Consider the following 26,698-nt stretch of genomic DNA (forward strand, 5'->3'; position numbering starts at 1 on the left):
TCCTAGTTCGGCTAGATCTACTCCCAGTGATCGTAAGAATTTAACAACACGTTCACGAATCACGCGAGCTATTATTAGCACACAGTCGTTGCTCACGATTTATTCCACGTAGTAAATAGTAACAAACATTCACATCTGCGTAAGTACAGAGGCGATCAAGGGTATGATGATGGCATCACATGACATAACCTGCACTGCATGCCTGTTATTGGAGCTTGGAGTATACGTGGCATATATACTCGCATTATTCAGCCGACGTAGTACATGGGGTCGGCCACCTTGACGGTGCGGTCGCCCTCCGGCGCGCCGATGAGGTCGCTCTGCACGATATGGTACCCGGCGTCCACCAGCTTCTGCCGCTCGCCGGACTTGTACGGCACCACCGACGAACCCAGGGACGACGGCCTGCAAGGCACGAACACAGGTGACACAGGGGCCGAGCGTATTTTGCGCAGGGCGTGTGATTTCGGCCCTGAAAGTGCATGGCGGTAGTACTGCGTACGGCCCATGAAGGCCCACCAGGAGAGAGCATGGCCAAGTGGACATGTTTGTTCCTTCCTTTTTTTTTCTTTTTTTCCTTTAATGCTTTGCGCGCAGTTGGAGTCAGGCGGGGCCGCAACGGTCCTTTCTGTGGGGCACCGCATGGTGGCGTGTGCGGCCACTCGTTCGGCGTGGGGTGCATACGGCGCGGGGGCAGCACATGGGAGCTCATGCGGCGACTCGTTCGGTGTGGGGCGCGGGGCAGCGCATGGAGCCTCGCTCGGCGTGTGGGGGCATATGCATGCGTTGTGGCAAAGAGAGAGACAGAAAGAAGGTGCGCGGGGCCCGCATACTTCATGGCACCGAGCTCCATATGTTTCATGTGTTTAGATATATGTTTCATAGGTTTTATATGGATGTTGCATGTGTTTTATCCAGATGTTGTATGTGTTTTCATCTGGATATTGCATATGTTGCAATGGCTATACATGCATGTTGCAAGTGTATGTTTCATCTATTTTAGACGTATGTTGGAAGTGTTTTTTTTGGATGTTGCATATGTTTCAGTGGCTATATACATATGTTGCAAGCGTCTATTCAAAATGTTTCATCTGTTTCAGTCGTATGTTGTAAGAGTTTATCTGGATGTTGCTTATGTTGTAGTTGCTACACACAAATATTACAAGCATATGTTGCAAATGTTTTCAGATGTATGTTGTAGGTGCAAGAAGCGGGCACATGCGGCGGCAGCCCCCATGGATGTAGTGGTCCCCATGTGCACGACAAGGGAAGCGGGCGTGGGTGGTCCACCTAAATGCGCATCAACAAGCACAAGACGGGCGTCAGCAGGCAAGAGGCGCACAACTGCATGCGTAGGCGCACCAGCATGCAGGGGGTGGATGTGCAGACGCAGCAGTTGCATACAGGGACAGATGTGCAGGCGCAACGGTTGCATGTGGGGGGCGGACGTGCATGCGGGGCAGGCTTAGCAACCTGTGTGACAGGTGGGATGAGTGTAGCAGGCGGGGCGAGCATGGGCGTTTGGACGGAGGCTAGCGTCCGGACGTCACGGCGCTAGCCATGCCGTTTGTACAAACACATCCAACTTTTTTATATTTATAATCTATTGAAACATACTTTATACGCTCCTAACATTTTGAAAGGTTGCTTCTTCCCTGTCCTTCCCTACTCCTAATCGATTCTCTCTCTCAGCTCGCTGTCTCACCGCCGCCACCTCCTCGGACCCCGTCCTGGCCGCCGCCGACCTCACCGCTCACTTCCTGTCGCCACTGCCATGTCCTTCTCTAAGCTTGCACTTGGCCGTCCCGGCCTATCACAGACCCTGTCCACCAGTTGTCTTCCCCAGTTCGCTTGGCGGGGCTCCCGCCGCCGTTCGAACCGCCTGCATCGCCGGGCCGCTCACATTTCCCCGAGTTCCGTTCCTCTAAGGCTGGAGACCTCGCTCCCCTTACTGGAACCAGATGAAGAAGAAGCGCTACTATCGTGCCTGCCTTCAATCCCAGATCAACGTGTGTCTGTGCGTCGGCACCCGTCGCGGTGCACGCGCGTTCAATAAGGATTTGGCCATCATCCTGCAGCTGTGCCTCTGCTTTCTAGATTGACATCCAACTTGACTACACATGGTTTCTTAATTGGGTAGTAAAATGGTGCGTCTTAAAACTCTCCATTTTTGTTACAAAGAAAAAAAAATGAATCGGCTGTTTGGGAAGAGCAAAGGGGAGGTGAAGATCCATTTGAAATACCATCGACGACCTCATGAATCACACGTTCACGAATCACGCAAGCTATTATATATTAGCACACAAGTGCTCACGACTTATTCCACATAGCAAGGCTGCGTTTAGTTTGCGAAATAAAAATTTTTGTATGTCATATCGGATGTTTCGAGGATGTTGGAAGGGGTTTTCGGATACTAATAAAAAAATTAATTACATAGCTCGTCTGGAAACTGCATGGACTAATTAGTCTTAAAACATTCGTCTCGCGATTTCCAACCAAACTGTGCAATTAGTTTTTTTTCATCTATATTTAATACTCCGTGCATGTGCCGCAAGATTCGATGTGATAGTTTGTGGTGAATTTTTTTTTAACTAAACCAGACCTAAATAGTAGTAACAAACATTTCACATCTGCGCAAGTACCGAGGCGATCAAAGATATGATGATAATGGCATCATATGACATAACATAACCTGCATATAAGGATGAAAACGGAACGGAAATATCCCGAACCGAACCGCATCGTTTTCTATATTTAATCTGATCGAATCCGCATTTTCTTATCTGACTTTACCGTTTTCATTTTCGTATTTCAGATGTTTCGTATTTCAAATGTAAAAGTAGAAAACGGTTTAGACATTTTTCGACCGTTTTCTACTTTTCTACTTTTAATTTGAAATATTCCGAATTGAAAATTCAGTTTAAACCGAATTTGACCAACTGCACAGGTCATACAGCCCAATTACAGGTTGTTCACCACGTAGCTGCGTTCTTTCTACTTGTGGCCAGCTGCCCTCTCTTATAGACGGCGTTCAGCCTCGTCTCTCTTCACCTCACGAGATGGTCCTAAATGTTAGGAAACCAGCAGCATCTACACGAAAGCCTACCTGGGCCATAGCCCATCAAGCTCATCGGTTTAACCCCCGCCTGCAAGTCAATCATTTGATAGTTTTTCATCAGCCGAATAAATCTTTGTTACTCAAAAGAAAAATCTGAATAAATCTTTAAAATAAAATACTACATCTATTTTAAAAAGATTAATAAAATTATTCTGACTCAGTTCGAGTTCATGTTTCTGTAATATGCACTTGTTAATTATTATATGTACTTGAACTTGACCATGTATGCACTTAGTCATGCTCTTGTCTATGGGTCGGTATTCCGTATTGAGTTTTCGTATATCGACCGTGTTCGACATAAATCCGCTCGAATTGGTTCGTTTTCGAAATTCTCGATAATTTGTAAGTTCGTGTTCGTTTTCGTGTCCGGTTTTACCGTTTTCGCTTTCGTTTTCGTATTTCAAATGTAAAAGTAGAAAACAATTTAGAAGTTTTTCGACCGTTTCCGACTGTTTTCATCCTTACCTGCATATGCCTGTTATTGGAGCTTGGAGTCGCATACTCGCATTATTCATTCAGCCGACGTAGTACATGGGGTCGGGCACCTTGAACGTGCGATCGCCCTCCGGTGCGCCGAGGAGGTCGCTCCACTGGTCGCCCATGTTGCCCACGGTACCCGGCGTCCACCAGCTTCTGCCGCTCGCCGGACTTGTAGGGAACCACCGACGAGCCCAGGGACGACGGCCTGCAAGGCACGAACGAACACAGGTGACACAGGGCCGAGCGTGTTTTGCGCAGGGCATGTGATTTCGGCCTTGAAAGTGCATGGTCCTAGCGGTAGCACTGCGTATGGCCTATTAAGGCCCACCAGGGGAGAGAGCATGGGCCAAGTGGACGTAGTGGGGAACAAAAAAAAAACAACAACTTAGGTTTGTTCCTTCCTTTTTTTTCTTTTGTTTTTTTTCCTTTACCTTATAATATTACCCTTGTGTGCCATGTTTCATCAGCAATCTACATTACAAAATCCCACAGTTTGTACACGTCCAATTTTTTTATATTTAATCTTTTGAAACATACTTTGGGGGTGTTCGGCTGGTATGGTTGTGGAGGAATTTGGATGATTTAGAGGAATTATGGAAGAATTTGTGAGAGGAAAATACTGTTCCGGATAAAAAAAATAAGCGGATCAAACCGAATTTAAGGACACACGAACGGAGCCTTTGTACGCTCATAAAATTTTGAATGGTTGCTCCTTCCCCTGTCTTTCCTAATCCCAATCGATTATCTCTCTCACCGTATAGCCACCGCCACCTCCTTGATGCCACCTTTGCCGCCGGTGACCTCGCCGCTGCCCCATCCTTCTCTAAGCTTGCATTTGGCGGTCCCCGTCGCTAACCCCATCCATCGGTTGTCTTTCTCTGTCCGCTTGGCGGCGCTCTCGTTGTCTTGCTTTCCGCCGGTCGAACCGCCTCCATCGCCAGGCTGGCCACGCTCCCCGAGCTCCATTCTTCTAAGGCCGGAGACCTCCCTCCCCTAACTGGAACCAAAGGAAGAAGAAGCGCTCTTGCTAGATGTCGTGCCTGCCTTCAATGCCGCATCTACGCGTGTCCGTGCGTCAGCACCCGTCTTGGTTCACGCGTGTTCAATAAGGATTTGACCATCATCCTGCAGCTGGGCCTCTGCTTGCTAGATTGACAACCAGCTTGACTACATATGGTTTCTTAATTGGGTAGTAAAGTGGTGCCTCTTAAAACTGTCCATTTTCGTTACAAAAGAAGAAGAAGAAAAAAGAAATGAATCGGCTGTTTGGGAAGAGCAAAGGAGAGGAGAAGATCCATTTGAAATACCATTTGTTAGATGTCAACTATAGTTCCCTTTTTTCTCCTAAAATTCGGCCACCCTACAATTTGCTTCACCCACTTGCATCTCGCCGATCGTGTAATGATTTCCGCCAATCTTGAAGTGTCTGATTCGATGGAAATATATATATATATATATATATATATATATATATATATATATATATATATATATATATATATATATACGGATCTAGGAAATATTTCAGGGGGCTGAACAACACTGTTGCTCGATCTTAAGTCTCAGCCCCCTACACTATATAACTTTGCCTAAAAATTTATGGGGCTCCACAGGAGGTTCCACTGCTCTGGTATGGGTAGAGGGGGCTCGAGCCCCTCGTCCCACCGTTGGATCCGCCCCTATCACATATATATATATATATATATATATATATATATATATATATATATATATATAGAAAATCCTTCTTTTTTTATGGTGTACTGTATGTAATCCTAACCCACGAATTAGGTCCTGAGTTGAGCTGTCCGTTGGCCCAGAAATCTCCAGCCACTCATCCTCATCCAGCATTAGTGTGGATAGCTATCTTTCTGGCAGTACTGGAAGGAGTTTTTTTTTTGACAAGAGGCGCAGGGAGGGAGTTGGGATATGCGGCTGTTAAACGTTTACGTACTTGAGCACAAGCTTCTCCCAGGTGTGGTAGCCGGCGCTGCGGAGGTTCTTGATGGTGGCCGCCTTCTCGGTGTCGTGCCTGCCGGTGATGAACACCACCTTGATGTCGGTGTCGTGCCTGCCGGTGATGAACACCACCTTGATGCCCAGCGACAGCAGCTTCTCGTACAGCTCCAGCACCTCCGGCAGCGCCGGCGCCGTTGCGTTCGCCACGTACTCGTCGAAGTAGGTGGCGTTGTACGGCTGAACCCTGCAAGTACGCACAAGCAAGCTCTCGTCATCGATCATGCCGTCGATTCGTTCACTGCAACTACCTGCGCGCAGAGACTCGCTCGGTCGCTCCGCGAACAAGCAAGCACCCACGTACCCGAAGCCGGTGTCGGCGTACACTAAAAAAAATCCTATCACGTGAAAATGCGTCACGGTTAACTTATGACGACGATGGTGAAAAACGTCATGTATCCCGCGTCATACATTTGTTGAACCAAAATGATCGTCACATGTTGGCTTTTTTATTCGTCATGGATGAACTAGTCGACAACAATAGCAAAAGGCAATAGTGATGAAATGAACCATCAGTTTATGTTACACGTGGTTGCTACGTTGCCACATCATCAGTAGGCTGTTTGTGGCCCATGTGTTGTGTAGTTTTTTAGTTTTAGTTAGACCCATATTATAGCAGGAACTATTGGGCTAGCCCAATCGCATAATAGAATTGGCCCACTGTGGACCATAAAAAATCAACAGATATTCAAATTTAAATTGCACCAAATTCAAATTTAAATTGACAGTAAATTCAAACTTAAATTCACATCATTCAGGTAGTCACAGATCAACACAGATCATCACATATAAATATACCATCGCATATAAATAGATATAGATGTCACATAATCACAGATTCACAGATACATCTAAATATATGCCAATATAGTAACTATCAGTTATATAAGAAGTTTGACACACCATAAGCTAGGACATGCATAAGACCTTACATCAGTTCATCAGTTCACAGAACATACATCGTTTCACAGAACTGCACAGGTCGAAGATCATGCATCAGTTCGAACAAAAGACCATGCATCCACCTGTTCACTGACTAACATTGCAGGAAGACAACTTACCAAAATGCACCCATCACCAAAAGAAGCATCCAACAACATCAGTGCGCCAGCCGGTAACCCAAGACAACCTTACTGTTTTGCTTGACATCCCGAAATCATGAACATCAAAGTCCTGATCAGTGCATCAGTGTCAGCTTGCCTTTTCTTCAATTCCTCATCTTGCTTAACCCTTGCAGTTTTTGATTCCTGGAATTTCTTCATCATTTCTTCCATTTGCTGTTGTTGAGTCTTGATAACCTCCCTAAGATCACTTGATGTTTGTTTCTTCACCACCAGTTCCTCTTCTAGGTCGCGCTCACTGACACAAGTACCTTTGCTTCTGAGCCCCACATTTACAAGAAATCTGTTCTTCTTAGTTTTATGAACAAGAGCGTCAGAGACCACATCAGTCACATTCTTTGGTTCAAGACCATCATCTACAGGTTCATTTAGCTTCTCCATTTCAACCTAGCAGTGGAGGAGACATAGATATCTCAATGATCATGACATATGAACCTAATGTATCATCTGGTTGTGAACTAAGTATGATTTTACTTACAATAAGAGATAGAACTGCAGGAGCAAACCCTTTCTTTTTGCTATAGTGCATCTCTTTAAATAGTTCCAGTGCATTTGGTGGTTCATTTTTGTACTTGTCCGCCTGAAAATGAATAGAAAAGGACACTTTAAAAAACTGCTACTGATTCTATGTATTTCTAACATAGATAAAAGACAGTAAACAAACTAAAGTTACAACATGTTCTAGTGAAAGTGCCATAGCTAATTTTATAGCCCCAAGTTTAGTATGTTATGACATAATTTTGAAAACCAAGCAACCAGCAGGTGATTTTTGTCAACTATTACTAATCTATGTGGCATAGCTACATACAAAGCTCTCTTAAATATGTAGAGAAGAAAAGACCTGACAAACAAATGACAATACTTGGTATTCAACTTAAAGTTAGTTCATATACAGTATCTTGCAATTGAAGCTCAAACAACATGTTCTAGTGAAAAGTGCCAGTGAGTTGTACTCACCAAATTTACAATCTAGATTTCATAGCTGCGAGAACCAGTGGTCTAATGGAACTGCACTTTGCTTCTGTTCTCTCTGTTCTTCTCACAAGTCACCTACAGCAACGCAGTTCTGTTGTTAAGCACATATGACATCAACATGATGAGATGGGGAATAGTTGGATGAACTTACCATTTTTTGCTCATTTTTCCAGTGTTCCACAAGTTTATCCCATTGCTCATCAGTCATTGAGGTCACATGAGATGTTTTGGGCACTAGATGTAGTGGCAAAGCATCAAAACATCTCTTTTTTGAGCTTGTAGCGCAGTTGGCGAATAGCTTTCTTCATCATAGCCACACATGCTTTTTTCATAGGTGCTGCCTTTACATCCGTATGAAACTTTGTCTGGTAACAGTAAACAACATTGCCAAATGTTATTGAATACACAATGTTAGTGTTGGAAATAAACAGTGGAAAGAGGCAAGTTTGAACACTTACATCAACTCTGTCTATGTACCCCTTGATGATCTTAGGATGTTTCTTGTACTCCTTCCAATGTGGAAATACCGGAACATGGTTCCTTACTGCAATGTTGCACTCAGTTGCAAATTTTGCAGCAATCATCACTGAGTTCGGTCTTTTCTTCCCCAGTTCAATAACCAAAGGAAGTTTGCCTTTCCTTGAGCGAGTCATTGAATCAAGTTCTCTCCCAATATTAGGTCCCCTCATCTAGTCCACCTCATCAAATGGGTCATCTACAAAGGATAAGCATAAACTTCTGAACTCTGATTCAAGAAATTCACCACTCGGTAATGCAGAAACAAAAGTAGTAACAGATACTAGTTAAATATTATCCTATCAACTTATGAAAATTAAAGTTGTTGATTTAACAATAATATCAAAACTGGTGTTCAAGACTAAGCCACTTTTCATTTTATTATGAACAATGTATGAAGTACAGAATTTTAGTCGTGCACTGGTGACTAAATTGTCTGTCCATGAGTTATCTTAAGCATCGGAGTATCAACCAACCATAATAAATATCCTAATATAATTGACTAATTGAGCCTAGCAGTACCAGGATGACTTGAGCAGAAAATAACTATAACTTGAACTGATGCTCATGTAGAGAAGCAAAGCATACACAATTTGACTGCAAAGACAAGCTCGACTTGTGGTTCTTCTATGGTACTATGCACTTGCTGAACCATCAGGACAAGCTAAAACATGCGAAGAACAAATACCAAGAGCATGACACACCTTCAGAAACGTTGGCACCCTCAATTTCTCCATTTTTATTGACATCATTCATTGTGGCAGCTTCAGAGAGGTTCAGCTCAGTTTGTATATGCTCATCTCTAGTCAGGCAGCCATTTTGCTCGTCTGCATCAGCTACAATGCAATATAGAATTAGTAATAGTACTTTGGAATGCTGGTTCTACAATTTGAGTTCAATTTGTTACAGGAATGTAGTCATTTAACCTTCCTCTATAGGCTGGTTGCATATTTCAGCTTGATTAGTCACTGCAGTAACATCAGCTGGATGATTCTTCTATGACCTTGTGAGAACACCAGGTTGCATCTATGGTTGCGCCTTCTGAACACCTCTCTTGGTAACCTTTGTTGTTGTCTTCTTCTTCTACATAGAACCAATCAAATGTACAGATTGAGAGATAAACATTAAATGCAATGAGCAAGCAATCCACATATTAAGATTTGACACTATGGAATAACAAGCACCTTATATGATAAACTAGCAACTGTACACCCCAACTCCATCTCTGGTTCTAAGCCATCATCACTTAGATGGCCATCACTGTTAGGCTCATCCTCACCATTGTACTCCGAATAAGAGTTTTCTGTTTCCTTCTGCTGCTAGATTTTTGGGGAAATCCTAGTGTTCGCAAAACGTCTAGCTAGTACAGGAAGTCCTAGTTGCCGCATCTTTGCGTTGTTGCGGAAACACTTTCTCATCCGCTGAAGTTCATAGTCAGTAAGTGGAGGATCTGCATTAAGAAGGAATAAAGAGAAAATTAGGGACATATTTAAGCATCCAGTTGACATCAACAACTAGTTCACATCCAGTTCACAACCAGACATAAAACATTTTTAACATCTAGTTCACATCAGCAAGGCCACAAGCAGTAGTCCTTAATCTGTACAAGGATCCTCTGCTACTTGCTATACAGATCTTAATCTATACAAGGACATCTTATTTTTATTTTCCCTTCACATAAATTTTTTTTGGCACCCATCATATATACCAATCAGACAGAGCATATCTTTGGAAGAAAAAAGAAATCAAAGCAACCTTCCTCCACACTTTGCTTCTTTCGCATTTCACTACACCACCGAGTACAGCCTGAACTAAGAGGCAACAAAGAAAACTAATAGCACTAAAAGATGGCGGCACGAACAAGGATGTTAAGAAACACAGCACCACCCCACCAACCCTAAACCCACCATGGCAATCAGACTTTCTGAACCAAGAAACACATGCATCTTAACCTTAGATAGGGTTCTAATCGCCTGCAGCCATTATCACTCAGATAGGGTTCGTAGGAGCATATCTAGGTGACCCGATACTATGTAAGCAAGATCACCGAAAATAAGGATGCAGGAGAGCCACTTCGCCTGCAAACTGGTTTCTCGTCTAGGGCCTCTTCGCTGGTTTTCTGCCCCTCTTCTTTGGCAACATCGGCGTTTCTATAGGTACTCCGAGAGAAGAGGAAGCGGTGGCTGTGGGATGGCAGAGTGGCGGTGGCTGCATGTCAGTGTTTTGAGTAAGCACCGGCTAGTAAATTTGTATATTGCGCATCTGACCCGGATGGTGTGCTAAGAGGACACAAGGATTATACTAGTTTGGGCCGAATGTCCCTACGTCTAGTTTCAAGTTGCTCGTGTTACTAGCACGGAGATTGTAGTAGGGGGTTACAAACTGGCGAGAGAGGGAGGAGCTCCCAAGTCTCTGTGGTTCGATGTGCGATGCGGTGTGTTTTGTTCGATGAATCGCCCCCTCAGTGGGACGCCCTGCTTTCCCATTTATAGGTCAAGGGAAAGCACAGGTTACAACCGAATGGGAAGAGGAAAAAACAAAAAGAGAAATAAGGCTCCTAGGGGTGTGTAGATCGTGGTGGCAGCGGCATCGTACCAGAGTCCTGTTGGCCGCTGCAGCTTACGCATGGGCGTCGTGCACCATTCTTGTCTTCTGTCCCATCCGAGCGGGCGGGATGGTCAAAGGGTCCCCTAATAGAGGCCATACAGGGGGCTGGTGGTACAGTGCCGGTTGACTAACGTTGGATGGAGGCGGGTTGTTATTGGAATTTTGGCATTTTCCCCCTCGGTTCGCGCAGCCCCTGAGGAGGCGACGTGCCGGTAATTCGTTTTCTACCGGGTGCACGCGAGCGCACTTGGTGGGTGTGAACCTATGGGAGTACTGGTTGTTATTGTCATTTTGTAAGATGGAAAGCACGACCGTGTGTTTGGTCTCCTAGCGATGCCGAGCCCCCGAGCCCCCACGCGTAGCAAGGGCCTGGTCGGGGGGTTGGTTCATCTTGTGATCGTCATCCCTCATGTGTTCATTCACTAGAACGAAGGGACTGAGCTAGGCCGTGCTTTCCTCGCTGGACAGAGCACGGTGCTCGGTAAGTTGTTAATGGGCTTGTTCGAGTGGAGCTCCGGCATCCCCTTTCTTGGGGGCCTGGTTCGAGGTCAGCTGGTGACTGACTCCAGATTCTTTGTGGCTGGTTCATATAGTTCTCGGATCCGTTCGACCGGTCCGAGGGCTCAATGCCTTTCTTTTGGGGAAAACCATGGACCTTGCATCATCCAAGACTCGAAACAAGGGTCAGGACGCCCGTGGCGCTTCACACGCTTTGGGTACTAGCCACTAGTGGGCCTGTCCTTAACCTCCCCTCACTCTAAGGTGCCCTAGAGCGGCCATGAACCCACTAGTGGGCTAGCCTTTGAACTCCTGGGCATTAATGGGCCATAGGAGCGTTTTTAGCTCGTCTCCCTCTTACCTGTGGCGGCTCGTGGTCTTTGAAGTCAAACCGTTGCCCGGTGGATCCTTCGTGGGGAAGACTGGGATAGGCGTGCTCTCATCTCTCAAGGTGGCGAGGCGACTGATGCTGTGAGAAATAATGAGGGCTCGAGCCCCAAAGGAAATGGATCTGGTGAGGCCTATGGCGCATTAATTTAGGCGGATGTTTCGCCTCTTGCCTGTTCCACCCTTACCTTATAAACGAAGCGGTTTCTCCCCAGCCTCCGTACGCGCAACCGCATCCCTTGTCCTTCCCATCTTTGAGCCTTTGGCTCCTGAGTCCTAGCCTTTATTTCCCTGTTTCCACTTCGCCGCCGGCTAAGTTCTCACTCTCTAGCCTTACGCCGCCATCGGTTCTTCTGTGTTGCCATCCCCGTTCCTCGATGGAGCCGTGGCCTCGCTTCGACGTTCTTTGCGCGCGCATGGAGGGTCTAGTTAAGAAGGGCCTTCTCTACGCAATAACCACGGCGAATGAGTGGATCGTACCTGGTGGCAAGGATGTGCCATCGCCGCCCAATGGCTATGTCATCTTCTTCATCCCCTTCCACAAGCGGGGGTTCACGACTCCTCCCCCTCGATTCCTCCGAGGGCTGCTGCACTACTATGGGCTGGAGCCACGGCATCTAAATCCCAATGAGATTCAGCACATCTGGTGCTGTTGATGGCGTGCGCCCTTCTGATGTATAAGATGACACCAGATTCCGCACCCGAGGGGACGATGATGGTCGCCAGCGAGGCCCTTAGTGTTGGTGAAGTGGCACAATGCCTCAAGGAGGTGATGGAGTTCTCGACAGATCCATTGGTGGATCTCGCCCTAGTGTACCCGGTTCTGGGGCATCCCGCGATGTGGCCGGATGCGGGTTTCGTCGAATTGGTTAGCCTTCTTCAAGTTTCTTTTCTTGGCCGACCCTCCTCTGTTCTCAAATTCTAACCACCAGGATTTGTAGCCTAGCCCCATTGCCCATGATTCCGACCCGCCACTGCCAGAGGATGCGGTGAGGAGGGTGGCGAACCACGCTGCGGCTAAGGCGGTGAAGGCGAAGAAAGATCGGAAGAAGGCGAGGAAGGAGTGAGCGAAGCTCTAGCGTGGAAGGCGTCAGCAAGGCTTGGAGGAGAGCTACGACGAGGAGGAGGAGGAAGAAGACGAGGACCCTAACATTCTGTGGGGCGTACTGGCGCTTGAGGATGTGCAGGTTGACGTAGGGTAGGTCAATTTGACCCCTATTCCGTAGCACGCCCCGGTGCTACTCGAGTAGGGTGTGCCTCCAAGATCGGCGGTGGAGGGCGCGCCCCTATGGTTGGTAGAGAAAGTCCACCCTGCTCCGACCAACCCCAACATGCCTCCAAGATCGGTGGGGGAGAACACGGCCCTGAGGTTGGCAGAGCAAGTCCGCCCCACTCCGATCGACCCTACCGGGGGATCGAAGCGGCCAATCGTCGACGTGGTGGAGTTGGAGTCGAGTGGCCAGCCCCCAAAATGACCTCAGGTAATGGCATTGAGGTGAGTTAATGACTTCTTCATCCTTTCATTTTGTTCTCGGATTTTGTTGTGTGATGTTGGTGCTTTCTATAGGACCGCCCCCGTAGACCCCTGACGTTGGTGCCGCAGAAGATGCTAGCGCATTGGCCAACCCCTCGGGAGCTGGCTGGCTTGGTGCTGTGGGCGTGTCGTGATGGCACTGAGGTAGACACGACGTGGCCTGAGGAAGTGGGGGAGGCGGAGGTGCCGATTGTGCTGGGGGAGGCGCTTGTGGAATCGGCGCCCGCACCGGTCGATGCGCCCAAGGTGGGGCGGACGGTAGGAGGCGCGACCGAGGCATCACCTGTAGATGCGGCGATGGCTCGGACTTTGGAGCCAGAGCTGCCACCCTCCTCAGCCATCGGAGGGTCCTCTCCTGAGGGGGCGCCAGTGACGGAGGGGGTGCCGTCGGCACCCATTGGCCCAACGCCGATGGCTACCACGACTGACCCCTTGGTTGGGGCTAGGTCCTCCTAGTCCCTTATCTGGTCGGGCGATGATCCGTTCACGTGGGGAGGAGGCCAGCTCTGAGGGGCCAGGCGGCTAGACCCGAGGGACTCGATGTTCACCCTTGATGACCCGGCGAAGGAGAGGGACTAGACAAGTGTGCGCTTAGGACTTGAGTCCATAGTTCGCTCCCTGACCGACGCGTTGGGGTGCTCAAGGATGACATCACCCCGGCCAGCCAGGTTTGCCATGTCTTCATGTTTTTTTATTTTCGAGCACTGTTTAAATGATTCTAACCAGACTTTTTTGCAGTCCCTTGTGATGCGCAGCCAGGAGAAGTTCCTATTCCTCCATAGTGAGAGGGAGGTTTGGGGGCTTGCTGTCGAAGTGCCACGGATGTGGGAGGAAGTGGCGAGCCTCCAGACCAAGGAATGGGAAGCCCGTCAACACGCCGACAAGGCCGAGGATAGGCTCAAGGCTGCGATCACCAAGGCCGGGGAAGATGCCATGGAGCTTGGACGACTCCGCTCAGCCCTTGACCTTGCTCGGCGCATGCTTGAAAATGAGCAAAAGTCGAAGGAAGAGGCCGAGGGCCTGGCCACCACCTTGGCCGGGGATGTTGGCGCACTCCAGGGGGAGAAGAGGGTCCTTGAGGAGCAAGTGAAAGGTGAGGCTCTGGTTACCTTTTTGGTTGTCGTTCAAAGTCAATTTTTGACACTCTTTGGTGTTCGGATTGGGCAGCCCTTCAGAGACGACTGTTCAAGGTGTAGGGTTGACTCTAGTCGGAGAGCGAGGACCATGATGCCTTGCGTGCTACCATCGGGTTGGTCTTTGATGACCTCGGGGTCTCCCTGGCTATGGAGACGAGCTTGCTCATAGTCCGGGTTACCTAGATCCTAGATTGGGCATGCGCGCTCGCAAGGGAGGCCCTGCACACCAGCGTCCATCGCGCGTTTGCCGTCGCCCGCTCCCACTACATCGACATCGACCTACCGGTGATCAGTGAGGGCTTCGCGCCTAGCTACACTAACGCCGAGCTAGACAAAATCGAGAAGGAAGCAGAGCCCCCAGCGTGGGACCTGGCAGAGAAGTTCCAAGAGGAAATCCTGCCCAAGAATGTTTAATTAGATAGCCGAGTCTAGCGTCGGTCTTTCTATAAAGACTTTTATTATGGCCGAAAACATTGTTTGACCCCTCTCTCTCCCTATATATAAAGTTCGTTGCGATCTGACCCTTGTTTTATGTTAAGGCATTCGAAACTTAAGTTGTGAGCGACTAAGTAATGATCATGCTAGTGAGCAAGCGATGCCATAGCTGTCGGGGCGTAGGTTTTTTGTGTTCTGACCAGCTTTACTCATCGTTAGTTTTTGGCAACTCTTATTTCTAGGTCTCGTCATAAAAAGAAGGGTCGGATGGGAAAATGTTTCTAAGTATATGTACTCCTATCAGCCCCCGAGTAAAACTCGACCCTAGGTAGTTGTCGAGGTCAGGTGTTACTGAAGACCGATCAGATCGCAAGCGAACCCGAAAGGAGGTGACATTTTTGGTTTTTGCAGAAATAAAACTTAGTTCGATAAACAAATCGGAAGCTTTGGAATGAAAAGACTAAGGGTAAAAGCGACGTAGCTGTTCGATATTTTAGGCGTTGGCGATGGCTTTGTCGTCCTCAGTCTTGAGCTTCTAGGTGCCGGGTTGGAGTACTTCTGCGATGATGTATGGTCCTTCCCATGGTGTTGAAAGCTTGTGGCGATTTTTGTTGCTCTGGATGCGGCAAAGGACTAAATCGCCTATGCCGAAGTCGTGACCCCACATGTGGCAGCTGTGGTACCACCGTAGTGCCTGTTGGTATTTGGCCAAATGGAGCAGGGCAATGTCATGTGCTTCGTCAAGCAGGTCCATGGCGTCCTCCAAAGATGCTTTGTTTCCCTGCTCATTGTAGGCCTTGACCCTTGGCGCTCCATAGTCAAGGTCGGTCGGTGTAACAACCCGGGTTTTTGGAGAAGCCAAAAATACAAACTTTTTAAAATTTTTCCTGCAATATGTGAAGCATGTAGATGCTAGGTCAAACAAAGAACAATTTATAAATAAATTGTTGCATACATATAGAATTACTTGTAGGAGTTTGCCGAAGTTCTTTTGTTGGTTTAGTGTTTTGTGTTGGAGAGCACAAGTCCGTAGCAAATCCTTTTGATCCCTTCTAGAATATCTTATGAATCCTTTTTTCTCTTTCTCAATTCATCTTTTTGCTTTTTAACCTCATTCGAATCCCTTGATCTAATTCATAAAGTCAATCGACCTTCCTTGTAAATCAATGCCCATCGAAGCCAACCCTTGGCATTGGATTTCGAGACCCGTAGTAGACCCTAGTGACCCTTGGATATTACCCAAGTGGGCCCACACCTAAGCTAATCAAGTTTAGCATACAAACACTTGATTATGGAATTAATCAAGCAATATATGAAATAGAAAAGAGTAATGGAAATAGGAAAGAAAGGTGAAGGCCATATTGGCCTGATCAGTCCAACCAACCGAACCAGCCCAACTTGGCCCCCCTGCTTTTGGCCCACGCGGGCAGCAACAACAGCAGCGCAGCAGCCCAACCTGGCCCAGCTAGCACCGCCGCCCGGCCTGCCTCTCTCCTCCTTTCGGCCCACCCCGCCAGCACCTTGGCCCAACCGGCGCAGCCAGCCGGCTGGCTCGGCAAGCCGCGGCCCAGCCTGACCAGCAACCGACGCCCTTGCCAACCCTAGGCAGGAGCAGCCTCTCCTAGCCGCCGCCGCCAGACCGCTTACGTGCGCGCAACGGAGTCTCGCGCCCTCAGCGCGCCCTCAGCTCAGTCCGCACCTCCGCTCGATGCGCGCCGCGTGAGCAGGAAGCGCAGACCCCGAGGATCGCTACCGTCCATGACCCCTGGTCCCGCCACTGCCGGCTGCACGCTCGCCAAGCCAACGAAGGCGCATGCGCTCACTGACCTCCACCACGAGCCCGTGCTGCTGCCGGCGCCTCGCCACGGCGACGACATCCACGCCACGCCGAAGCCACACGGACGTCGTCAAGCACGCCAACCACCTCTGCTTCGTCGCAGCGTGTCGGGGCACGTCACAGCGTCGAGCATCCCCGAACCACGATGACCTCACCACCTGACGCCATCAGCGTTCTCTGCCATGGTGGCCTCGTCGCCAAGCCGCATCACTCGGAGGCCGCGTCACGACCTCGTGTCATCACCGTGCTGATCCTGCCGTTCTCGCAGGGAAGCAGCACCTTTCCTCCTTGGCGTAGCCATCCCACCTCCGCGACTTCACCTTGAGCCACACCATGGGAGTCGCCGCGGCCACGACACGAAGCCATCTCAGTGCCAGCTGCACCGCCGAGCCGGTCCATGACCACACCACCGCGGCGATCTGCGTTCGGGACCGAACCACGAGGTCGCGATGCCACTCCGTTCGAGCCCTCGGTGCTGCGACCAGGCGACGACCGTGTGCCAACGATGTCACGGCCACATGCGGGGACATCACTGCCTCTACACCGGCGATGCCTGCACTGGGCCCGACCCGCACCACGTGACCTCGCCGTCAAGCCTGCAATGCCGGGCGCATCCTCGAGCCGCGCGACCACGGGAACTCCACGACCTCGCAGCCACGGATCCGCGTCAAGCCCCGGCGTCGACACCACGTCGAGCCGCCATCCACCTCAACTCCATCACGGCCTTCACAAGCGGACAGTGAGCCTTCCCCAAACCCCGCCCTTGTCTGATGTCTTGACGCTTGCCTGACCGGCCTTTGAGCCACTGACCATGTCTGCCCGTGCACCGCTGGAGCACCGCCTCGTCCATGGCCGCGACCACACCAAGCCCCGACCCTATCCCGGCCTTCGACGCCGGCTTGACCCTAGAGCTACCCTGCTCCAGGACACACATGCGCACTCACATACACGGCCACGGCCTTGCCTTGCCGGGCCGATGGCGCCCGGGAATGCAGCCGGCCACCTAGAGCCCCAGCGCCGCCTTCCAGCCCTACGTTGAGACCAAGCCACCACCGTGCCGCGGACCTTTTTCCACCATCTCCAGCCACCCTGTGACACATGATCTGGCCATCGAGATCCGCCTTGATTCCATGCACCGAGCCCTTCCTGCACGCAGTGCTGCACGACCAAGGTACGACCATGCACCGGTGAGCTCATCCTGGGCCAAGCTCCACCCTCTTGGCCCCTCGATGGCATGTCGGCATGCCCGGCTGACTTGCCGCACAGACCTTGCCGCCCATCACCATCACACTGCTAGGAGCACCGCGCACCACTTGCCCATGTCACTAGCACACCGTGCTGACACCCACACTAGCCACTGCCATCGCTTGACAAGACCCTGCCTTGCCTCGACGCCACGCCATCGGCGAACCTCGTCATGGCCATGACCATGCCCGCGCACATACCGCCTCGCCCTCACGTCCAGGGCATGGCACCGCCATCGCGGCCTCACCATGGTGAGCTCAGCCAACCCTACACCTCCGTGACCTCGGACCCTACCACCACACTCACGACCATGGCCACCGCTCGGATGCACGCACACACAGACCCAAAGGCCGACCTTGGCCACGCTGGCACTCATGCACCGAGTAGTGTCATGGCGAGCCAAGCGTGCACTGTGTCTGTGTCCCCAGGCTCTTCGGTCAAGCACCGTTGGGCACGGTCGCGAGCTGCTCACCCAAGGCCTCGGAGAACATCGCGCACGACACCATCACCGTGGACACGCACGTCGCGAGCAGCCCCAGTCCTAGACCCTGCCTTGCTGAGCGGCTTGCGGGAAAGCACCAAGGCCAGCCGGCCCAATGCCCAGCACCAGCACCCTCTCTTCTCTCTTGGGCCAACTGCAGCAGCTGCAACATCGGCCCAGTGGCCCTGTGCTGGCCTTCTCTCTCTTCCTTGCAGTTTGGGCCAACAAATAGGCCGGTCTGCCTTTCCTCTTTGTGTAAGCCAAGCCCGACAGTAGCCCAGTGGTGGCCCAGTAGAAACCGTGGCCTCCCTCTTCTTTTTCAGGAATGGATTTAATCTACGAAATTCGTAGAAAATTCATACGTTGATGAAAAATTATGAAACTAGTTTCATAATTTTTCTAAAGACGAGCACCACGATGTGGACCAACCCTTAAGTACTCTCCGGCCACCTCGATAACCTTTCCGACCACGTTGGCAACTTTTCCGACCACTTCGGCAATCTCATCGACCACATTGATGATCACTCCGACCACCTCCGTGATCTCACCGACCACGTCGGCAAAGCTCTCCGACCACCTCGGCCAGCCTTCCGACCACCTCGGCCAGCCTTCCGACCACGACGGTGATCTCACCGACCACCTCGATGACATCTCCGACCACCGACGAAAGCCCCTTCCCGCTCATTCTTATACTCGTTCGTCCACTTACAATACACGATCTTGATCTATCTATATCTATCTACACCATGCCCTTGTGCGGTCTGCCTATCCCCAACTATGGAATGTGCTACTCCTCAGTCGTGTCGAGTTGTTGCGTCTTCAGTCGTGTTTGGTTCTTATCGCTGATTGTTGGTGTTGTTGCCTGTGTGCCGAGCCTTCGAGCCGGCTGAGGGATCGTACCTCATTCAGACGTTACGATCGTGGGATCCGTCTCACCATGACCGTGATGCTGAGTGTAACTCGACCCATTGCTTTTTAGTTGGCTTCATAGTACCACGAGTGTTAGCTCCTGCCTTCAGCCCTTGAACATGGTCGTGATGGATTCGATGTCGATACTAACATCGATGCACACCTTGAGCCCTCCATGACCAAGTCCTGAGGGAGATGACCTAGAGATAACAATCGTGGAACAATGGGTTCCAACCCGTTGGTATAGCTTGTGGCCGCGAGTTCACCTCACCATGACCATGGAGTTACGCCACTCTTTTACTTTTACTTGCCTCTTCGTGCACAAACCCCCGTATGCTTGTACCTTGTATGACTATCGCATTTCCTTGATTCCTGCGGTGACAACCACACCACTATGAATTAGAGAGATGTCTTAGTGCCAGTGCACCTAAGTCAGGTACCCTACGAGTGGTTTGCACACTTGTACTCTTTAGTGAATCGCTCCTTCCAATGCCCTATCTTCTGTCGTGGCGTGTGTGTTGGAAGGAGCAGACCTCAGTTCCTTGCTGTTATTGCCCTATTAGCCACTCTGTTTGATCCCGCCGTGTCCATGGCGATTGGATCAAAGACCGGACTATCTCTTTTTAGCTAGCGAAGCTATAGTCTATGTCGTACCTCGGACCCGTGCGTGTCGACCTGATCGACCGTCTAAAAACATCTTCCCCAAAGATGTGTCTGGGAACATAACATGGACATGCCTAGCTAACCCCGCTGCATTTGCCATGTTGAACGACTGTCTTCTCGGCTCCCGATGTTATAGCATCATGTGGATCGAGAGGACCCGTCACTGTCCAATCTCCTTGCGCTACCGCTTTCTACCATAGCGGGCTAGCCAAAGTACATTGGAGCCAAGTCACAACAGTGTTATTCGTTCTTGTTTGCTTCTCGTGTCCAATCGTGACTTGTGGAATAAAACTGTAGGAGCTGAACCCCGTCGTTCTTCCTTCGTAGGGCCTGTCTTCCAATCCCCATCAGCTCAATGACACCGGATCAAAAGATCATGAGCCGTGGTGTTTGCTCTGGATAAGCTCTGGCTTAAACCGTTTATCGTAAAGCCATACCAGCTTGGCCATGACATAAGCTTGTGCTTAAGCAAACCGTCACTTGTGTTTATTGGCCCAAGGAAACCGGACAACCATTGAGAGGGCTAAGCTGTGAATCCTTTAGTGTGCCATTGGTGTTATTGGATCTTCCTGCGTCTTGTCGTCCTTTCGAGTGTTGAGTGCTCTTTTGCCTTGTGTGTCACTTCGCGAAGTAGCTGACGATCGGACCAAGAGAACATGGACGACGACAAGGACTGCAGAATGGAGTCAACGCAGAAGGAGGTGACCCCGCTAATGGAACACCAACGAATGGAGAATTGTACCACTACTACCTCTACATCGCAGGTGTCATGGCAGCACCCTATTTTAGAGAATCCTATTAGACATTGCATAATATCTAGAACTGCTAACGCTTTATAATTATTCCTTTGCTAGTACTTTGATGCATGCTACTACCTGAGCCATTATTACCCTGATGCAACCCACTCTACCACGTCACCCTGCTTTGCGCTTTTGCTTGCTTATATATGCTTACTTGCCTACTTGCTTGCATATTGCACCACTATACTTATTATTAACTCCACTTCGCATTATATCGGGGATGTGATGCTGGTGGTGAACCCCCTGGGAAGGGTTTGGCTATGGGTGCCGGACTTGGTGGTGTGTGAGCATGCTGCGTGTGTTTTGGGTGCGTGGAGAGTGAGGGTTGTGTCGACCGAGCTGGAATAACGACGAGCCTGGGGCAAGTCTTGCCATGTGGTGCTACCTAGGCACTTGGGTATGGAATACCTATGGCGGGTAAATGGTAATTGGAGGTGGCCTTGGGTGTGAACCTCGGAGAGGTGGAGCCCAAGGTAGAGGTGTTGTGGTGGCACGGTAATTGGAAACCCTGATGAAGACATTCTGGCTTGGTCATCCCTAAGGACTTACTAGTACTCAGATTCACCGGGAAGCCCTACATCCCACTCGCCCTATATGGTGCGGGACGGTCGGACTACTTGGTACAGCGGTGTCACTACTGCTAGGCGAACGTGTGCAAGGAGGTACGGGGTGCGCAGTTTCCCCCCACACCCTTCCGAGACTTTAGGAGGCCTTGTGGACCTGGCTCCTAACATCCGGAGGGCCCTGGCTCTGTCTACAACTCACAGTATCAGCCATCCCAGACTAGACTTGGGATGTTCCAGGGCTGAGAGGTAGGGTGGCATCGTTCTAGGCTAGCAAGCAGCCGGAATCTGCCTAGACAGGGCACCGTCGAGGATGGCTATCTTGTGGGTATGTAAAACCTCTGTAGAGTGTTTGGTTGATCGATCGATACATATGCTGACTTGTCGGCTATGGACCTTTCCTGGGTTTCGCTTAAACTAGATAGGAGATGAGTCCTTCTTTCCTCCCTCCAGGGTTTGGGGTATTTTCTGGCCGTGAGCCAGGGGCTACGGGTCGTTGAGACAAGTGCCGAGAGGGAGTCGGCCTGTCGACCTGAGTGTGTGAGATGAGATGTGGTGATGGTGGTGTGGTTATGGTTGGGATGGGATGGTGGATGGATATGGATGTGGATGTGTGTGGCTGGGAATGTGTTAAAAACTAGATATTATTATTACATTACTACTGTTACTTGCTTCTCATGCGCTAAGGATGCAAACCACGACCACATATTAGGATCGCCAGATCCTCTTGTTTTATCTTTTCCACTAAAGCTCATTGGTGCTAACCATGGCCTGCACACATCTGGCAGTGTGCAGATTTTCCTGCTTCTCAGAGATGCTGACGTTAGAAGGATTAGAAGGTCTCGTGCCTACGCTCAAGTTTGGTTCAGAGATGAAATCTACGCTGCACTACGCCAACTCTGATGATGACCCGTGAAGGAGGAGCCTTTACTCGATAGTCTTCCGCTAGATTAACTCTATAATTGGTGTGTTCCCCAGTGATGTAATATCTTGTATTCTTGTAATCTTACAATGTATGACTGTGATATCGACTGATATATGATAATATGATGGAATCAACTATTGGTTTCATTATATTATAATTCATTCTGTGGATTTTCCCTTCGTGGAAAATTGAGGATGTTTCAGTCGGGAGGATGGCTTCGGAGCCATACACCATGAAAAATGGCATGTAACCGGTTGCCCGGCTACTGGACGTCCTTAGGCTCCAGAGTACCACGGGAAGCTCGGCGACCCATCGTCCGCCAAACTTGTTCAACCATTTGAAGATCCTAGGCTTGAGGCCTTGTAGGACCATGCCGTTTGCGCGCTCGACCTGCCCGTTCATGTGGGGGTGTGCCACGATAGCCCAATCAATGCGGATGTGGTGGTCGTCACAGAACCGGAGGAATTTCTTCCCTGTGAACTGTGTGCCGTTGTCGGTTATGATAGAGTTTGGGAGTCCAAATTGGTGGATGATGTCCGTGAAGAACAACACGGCTTGCTTGGATTTGATCACAGTAATCGGCCGAGCCTCTATCCACTTTGTGAACTTGTCCACGGTGGCAAGTAAGTGCGTGAAGCCCCCGGGCGCCGTCTTGAGGGGCCCTACTAGGTCGAGCCCCCACACCACAAACGACCACATGATGGGGATCATCTGGAGTGCTTGGGCCAGCAGATGAGTTTGCCAAGCGTAGTACTAGCATCCTTTGCAGGTGCGTACGACCTGCTCGGCGTCAACCACCGTGGTTGGCCAGTAGAAACCTTGTCGGAATGCGTTTCCGACCAAGGTTCTAGGTGCGGTGTGATGTCCGTAGACCGCTCCGTGGATGTCTTCCAGCAGATCCTTCCCCTGCTCGGTGGGGATGCAGCGCTACAGGATTCCGGTGAGGCTACGCTTGTAGAGCTCTCCTTCGATGACGACGAAGGACTTGGCACGACGCGCGAGCCATCAGGCCTCCATCTTGTCAGCAGGGAGCACCTCATGGAGGAGGCAATCGAAATAAGGTGTTCTCCAGTCGGCCGAAGGGTCAGGCTCTGCCACTAGGTCTTTGATGAGTTCCATGACCTCTAGGTCAGATGGAACTAAGGGTCGGTCAGCCCTTGAGCCTAGAACTGGTGGCTCGTTGTTGGTCTATTCTAGTTCCTCATTATGGACTGAGGGCTTGTGCAGGTCGCTAGCGAAGATGCCAGTGGGGACTGGCTCTCGGCTCGATTCCATCTTCGCTAGCATGTCGGCCGCTTTGTTGAGCCGCCTCGGGATATGGTTGAGCTCGAGGCCGTCAAACTTGTCCTCCAACTGCTGGACTTCATGACAATACGAAGCCATCTTAGCATTGTGATAGCTTGATTGCTTCATGACCTAGTCGATGACCAGTTGGGAGTCGCCTCGAACGTCAAGCCGTTGGATGCCCAACTCAATGGTGATGCACAAGCCATTAACGAGTGCCTCATACTTAGCCACATTATTTGAAACCTGGAAGTGGATGCAAATTGCATACCTCATGTGCACCCCGAGGGGGAAAATGAAAACCTACCCGACGCCGGTGCCCTTCTTCATCAGTGATCCATCGAAGTACATCGTCCAGTACTCCTGATCGATGGCCGCCGGTGGCATCTGGGTCTCGGTCCATTCGGCCACAAAGTCAACCAGTATATGAGACTTGATGGCCGTTCGTGGGGCGTACATCACGCCCTGATCCATCAGCTTGAGCGCCCATTTTGCGATTCTCCCCGCGGCCTCCTAGTTCTAGATAACCTCACCGAGGGTGAAGGATGACACGATGATCACCTGGTGTGAGTCCAAGTAGTGGCGTAGCTTCCTCTTGGTGATCAAGATGGCATAAAGGAGCTTCTGGATCTAGGGGTAGCGTGTCTTGGAGTCGGACAAGACTTCACTAACAAAGTATAAAGGGCGCTATACCTTGAGGGCGTGTCCCTCTTCTCCCCATTCTACAACCAAGGCGGCACTGACCACCTAAGTCGTAGCTACAACGTAGAGTAGGAGCGGCTCCCCCTCAACCAGTGGGACCAGAATTGGGGCCTTCGTCAGGAGCACTTTGAGTTTGTCAAGTGCCTCCTGGGCCTCAGGCATCCACACAAATCGGTCGGTTTTCTTCAGGAGCCGATAAAGGGGGAGCCCCCGTTCGCCAAGGCGTGAAATGAAGCGACTAAGCGCTGTGAGGCACCCAGTAATTTTCTGAACTCCCTTTAGGTTTGGAATTGGGCCCATCTTTGTGATGGCTGAGATTTTTACCGGGTTGGCTTCGATGCCTTGCTCGAAGATGATGAATCCGAGCAGCATGCCCCTTGGGACCCCAAAGACGCATTTCTCGGGGTTGAGCTTGATGTCGTTCTTCTAGAGCTTCCTAAAGGTCTGCTCTAGGTTGGCCATGAGCTGGTCGGTATTCTTGGACTTCGCTATGATGTCATCCATGTAAGCCTCAACGGTCCACCCGATGAGGTCTCCTAAGTATTTGGTCATGCAGCACTGGTACGTAGCCCCAGCGTTCTTGAGTCCTAACGGCATCGTAACATAGCAGAATGATCCAAACAGGATGATGAAAGAGGTCGCGAGCTGGTCAGACTCTTTCATCATGATATGATGATACTTGGAGTACGCATCAAGGAAGCATAGGGTTTCGCACCCTGAGGTTGAGTCATCTACCTGATCTATGTGTGGCAAAGGAAACGAATCCTTTGGGCATGCCTTATTGAGGCTCGTGTAGTCGACACACATTCTCCATTTCCTACTTTTCTTTTTTACAAGAACGGGATTGGATAACTACTCTAGGTGGTATACCTCCTTGATAAAACCGGCTATCAAAGGGTTTAGCGATTTCTTCGCCGATGAGCCTCCGCTTCTCCTCGTTGAAGTGGCGAAGGCGTTGTTTGACCAACATATCCTTCTCCTCGAGCCCGACCTAATCTTTAAGGCATGCTTGGCGACTTTCCTCGGAATTTCTGGCATATCTGAGGGTTTCCATGTGAAGATGTCTCGATTAGGTCCGAGGAAGTCGACGAGTGCGCCTTCCTACTTGGGGGAGAGGGCAATGTCGATGCGCTCTATCTTTTCGGTGTAGTTGTCGGGGTCGACAAGGACCTCCTTGATGTTCTTCGTAGGCTCAAAGGATCCGGTCGCCCGCTTCACGTCGGGCGCTCCTTCGGTGATGTCCTTCCTGATGGCTGCGAGCTCCTCGGAAGCGAGGGTCACCGAAGCAAGCTCGTAGCTCTCGACCTCGCACTCATAGGCCCTCTAAAAATAAATGCTGACGATGATGACCCCTCATGGGCTCTACATCTTGAGCTTGAGGTAGGTGTAGTTGGGGACGACCATGAACTTCGCGTAACATGGATGCCCCAAAATGGCATGGTAGACAGGGGGAACCCGACTACCTTGAAGGTGAGGGTCTCTGTCCTGTAGTTGGATGGATTCCTAAAGATGATGGGCAGGTCGATCTGCCCGATTGGTATGGCCTGCTTTCCTGGCACGATGCCGTGGAAAGGCGCCCTGTTTGGCTAGATGCGTGCTCAATTGATGCCCATAGCGTTGAGCATCTTGGCGTACATGATGTTGAGGCCGCTGCCACCATCCATTAGTACCTTGGTGAGCCATTTCGTGTCGACGATGGGGTCGACCATGAGTAGGTACCTGCCTGGGTACGTGACGCAGTTTGGGTGGTCAGACCGATCGAAGGTTATGGGAGACGCTGACCATTTGAGGAAAACGGGCATGGCGGGCTTGGCTTCGTAGACCTCTCGGCATGTGAGCTTCTGTCAGTGCCTGGGTACATGCCTCTAGCCCACCGAAGATCATGAGGCAGCCATCCGATGATGGAAAGCCACCATCCTTCTCTCCAGTGTCGTCGGCTTCTGACTCGGGCTTCTTCTTCTGCTCCCATTTCTTGGAGCCACCGGTGAAGAAAAGCTTCATGAGGGAGCAGTCCTTGTACATGTGCTTGATGCGGAAGGTGTGGTTTGGGCATGGCCCCTCGAGCAGCTTGTCGAAGTGATCGGGGGTGCCCTCGGCCGGTGTTCGGCTGGCTTTTCGCTCAGTGGCGGCCACGAGCGAGCCCCCACACCCTTTCTGGTTCTTCTTCTTATTCGAACGATCAGAGGGGCCTTCGTAGGCATCCTCATCCCGCTTTGCCTTGCCTCTAGAGCGATAAAAAATTGCTCCAACCACCTCCTCGCCGGAAGCATGGCTGGTCGTGATGTCGAGGAGTTCCTTGGTAGTCCATGGGCCCTTACATCCCAACTTATGGACTAGGGACTCGCAGGTGGTCCCTGATAGGAACGCTCCGATGACATCGGCATCGGCGACATTGGGGATATCGTTGCACTGCTGGGAGAAGCGTCAGATGTACTCATGGAAAGTCTATCCTGACTTCTATCGGTA

The 26,698-nt window shown here is 50.3% G+C and overlaps 2 pseudogenes; both read right to left on the reverse strand.

Moving 5' to 3' along the window:
- Positions 1–3,062: 3,062 nt before the first annotated feature.
- Positions 3,063–26,698, reverse strand: part of LOC136518786 (acid phosphatase 1-like) — a 29,535-nt pseudogene continuing 5,899 nt past the window's right edge.
- Positions 6,745–10,009, reverse strand: LOC136518221 (uncharacterized; annotated as a pseudogene).

The sequence above is a fragment of the Miscanthus floridulus genome, chromosome 17 (assembly GCF_019320115.1).
Source record: "Miscanthus floridulus cultivar M001 chromosome 17, ASM1932011v1, whole genome shotgun sequence".
Taxonomy (NCBI): domain Eukaryota; kingdom Viridiplantae; phylum Streptophyta; class Magnoliopsida; order Poales; family Poaceae; genus Miscanthus; species Miscanthus floridulus.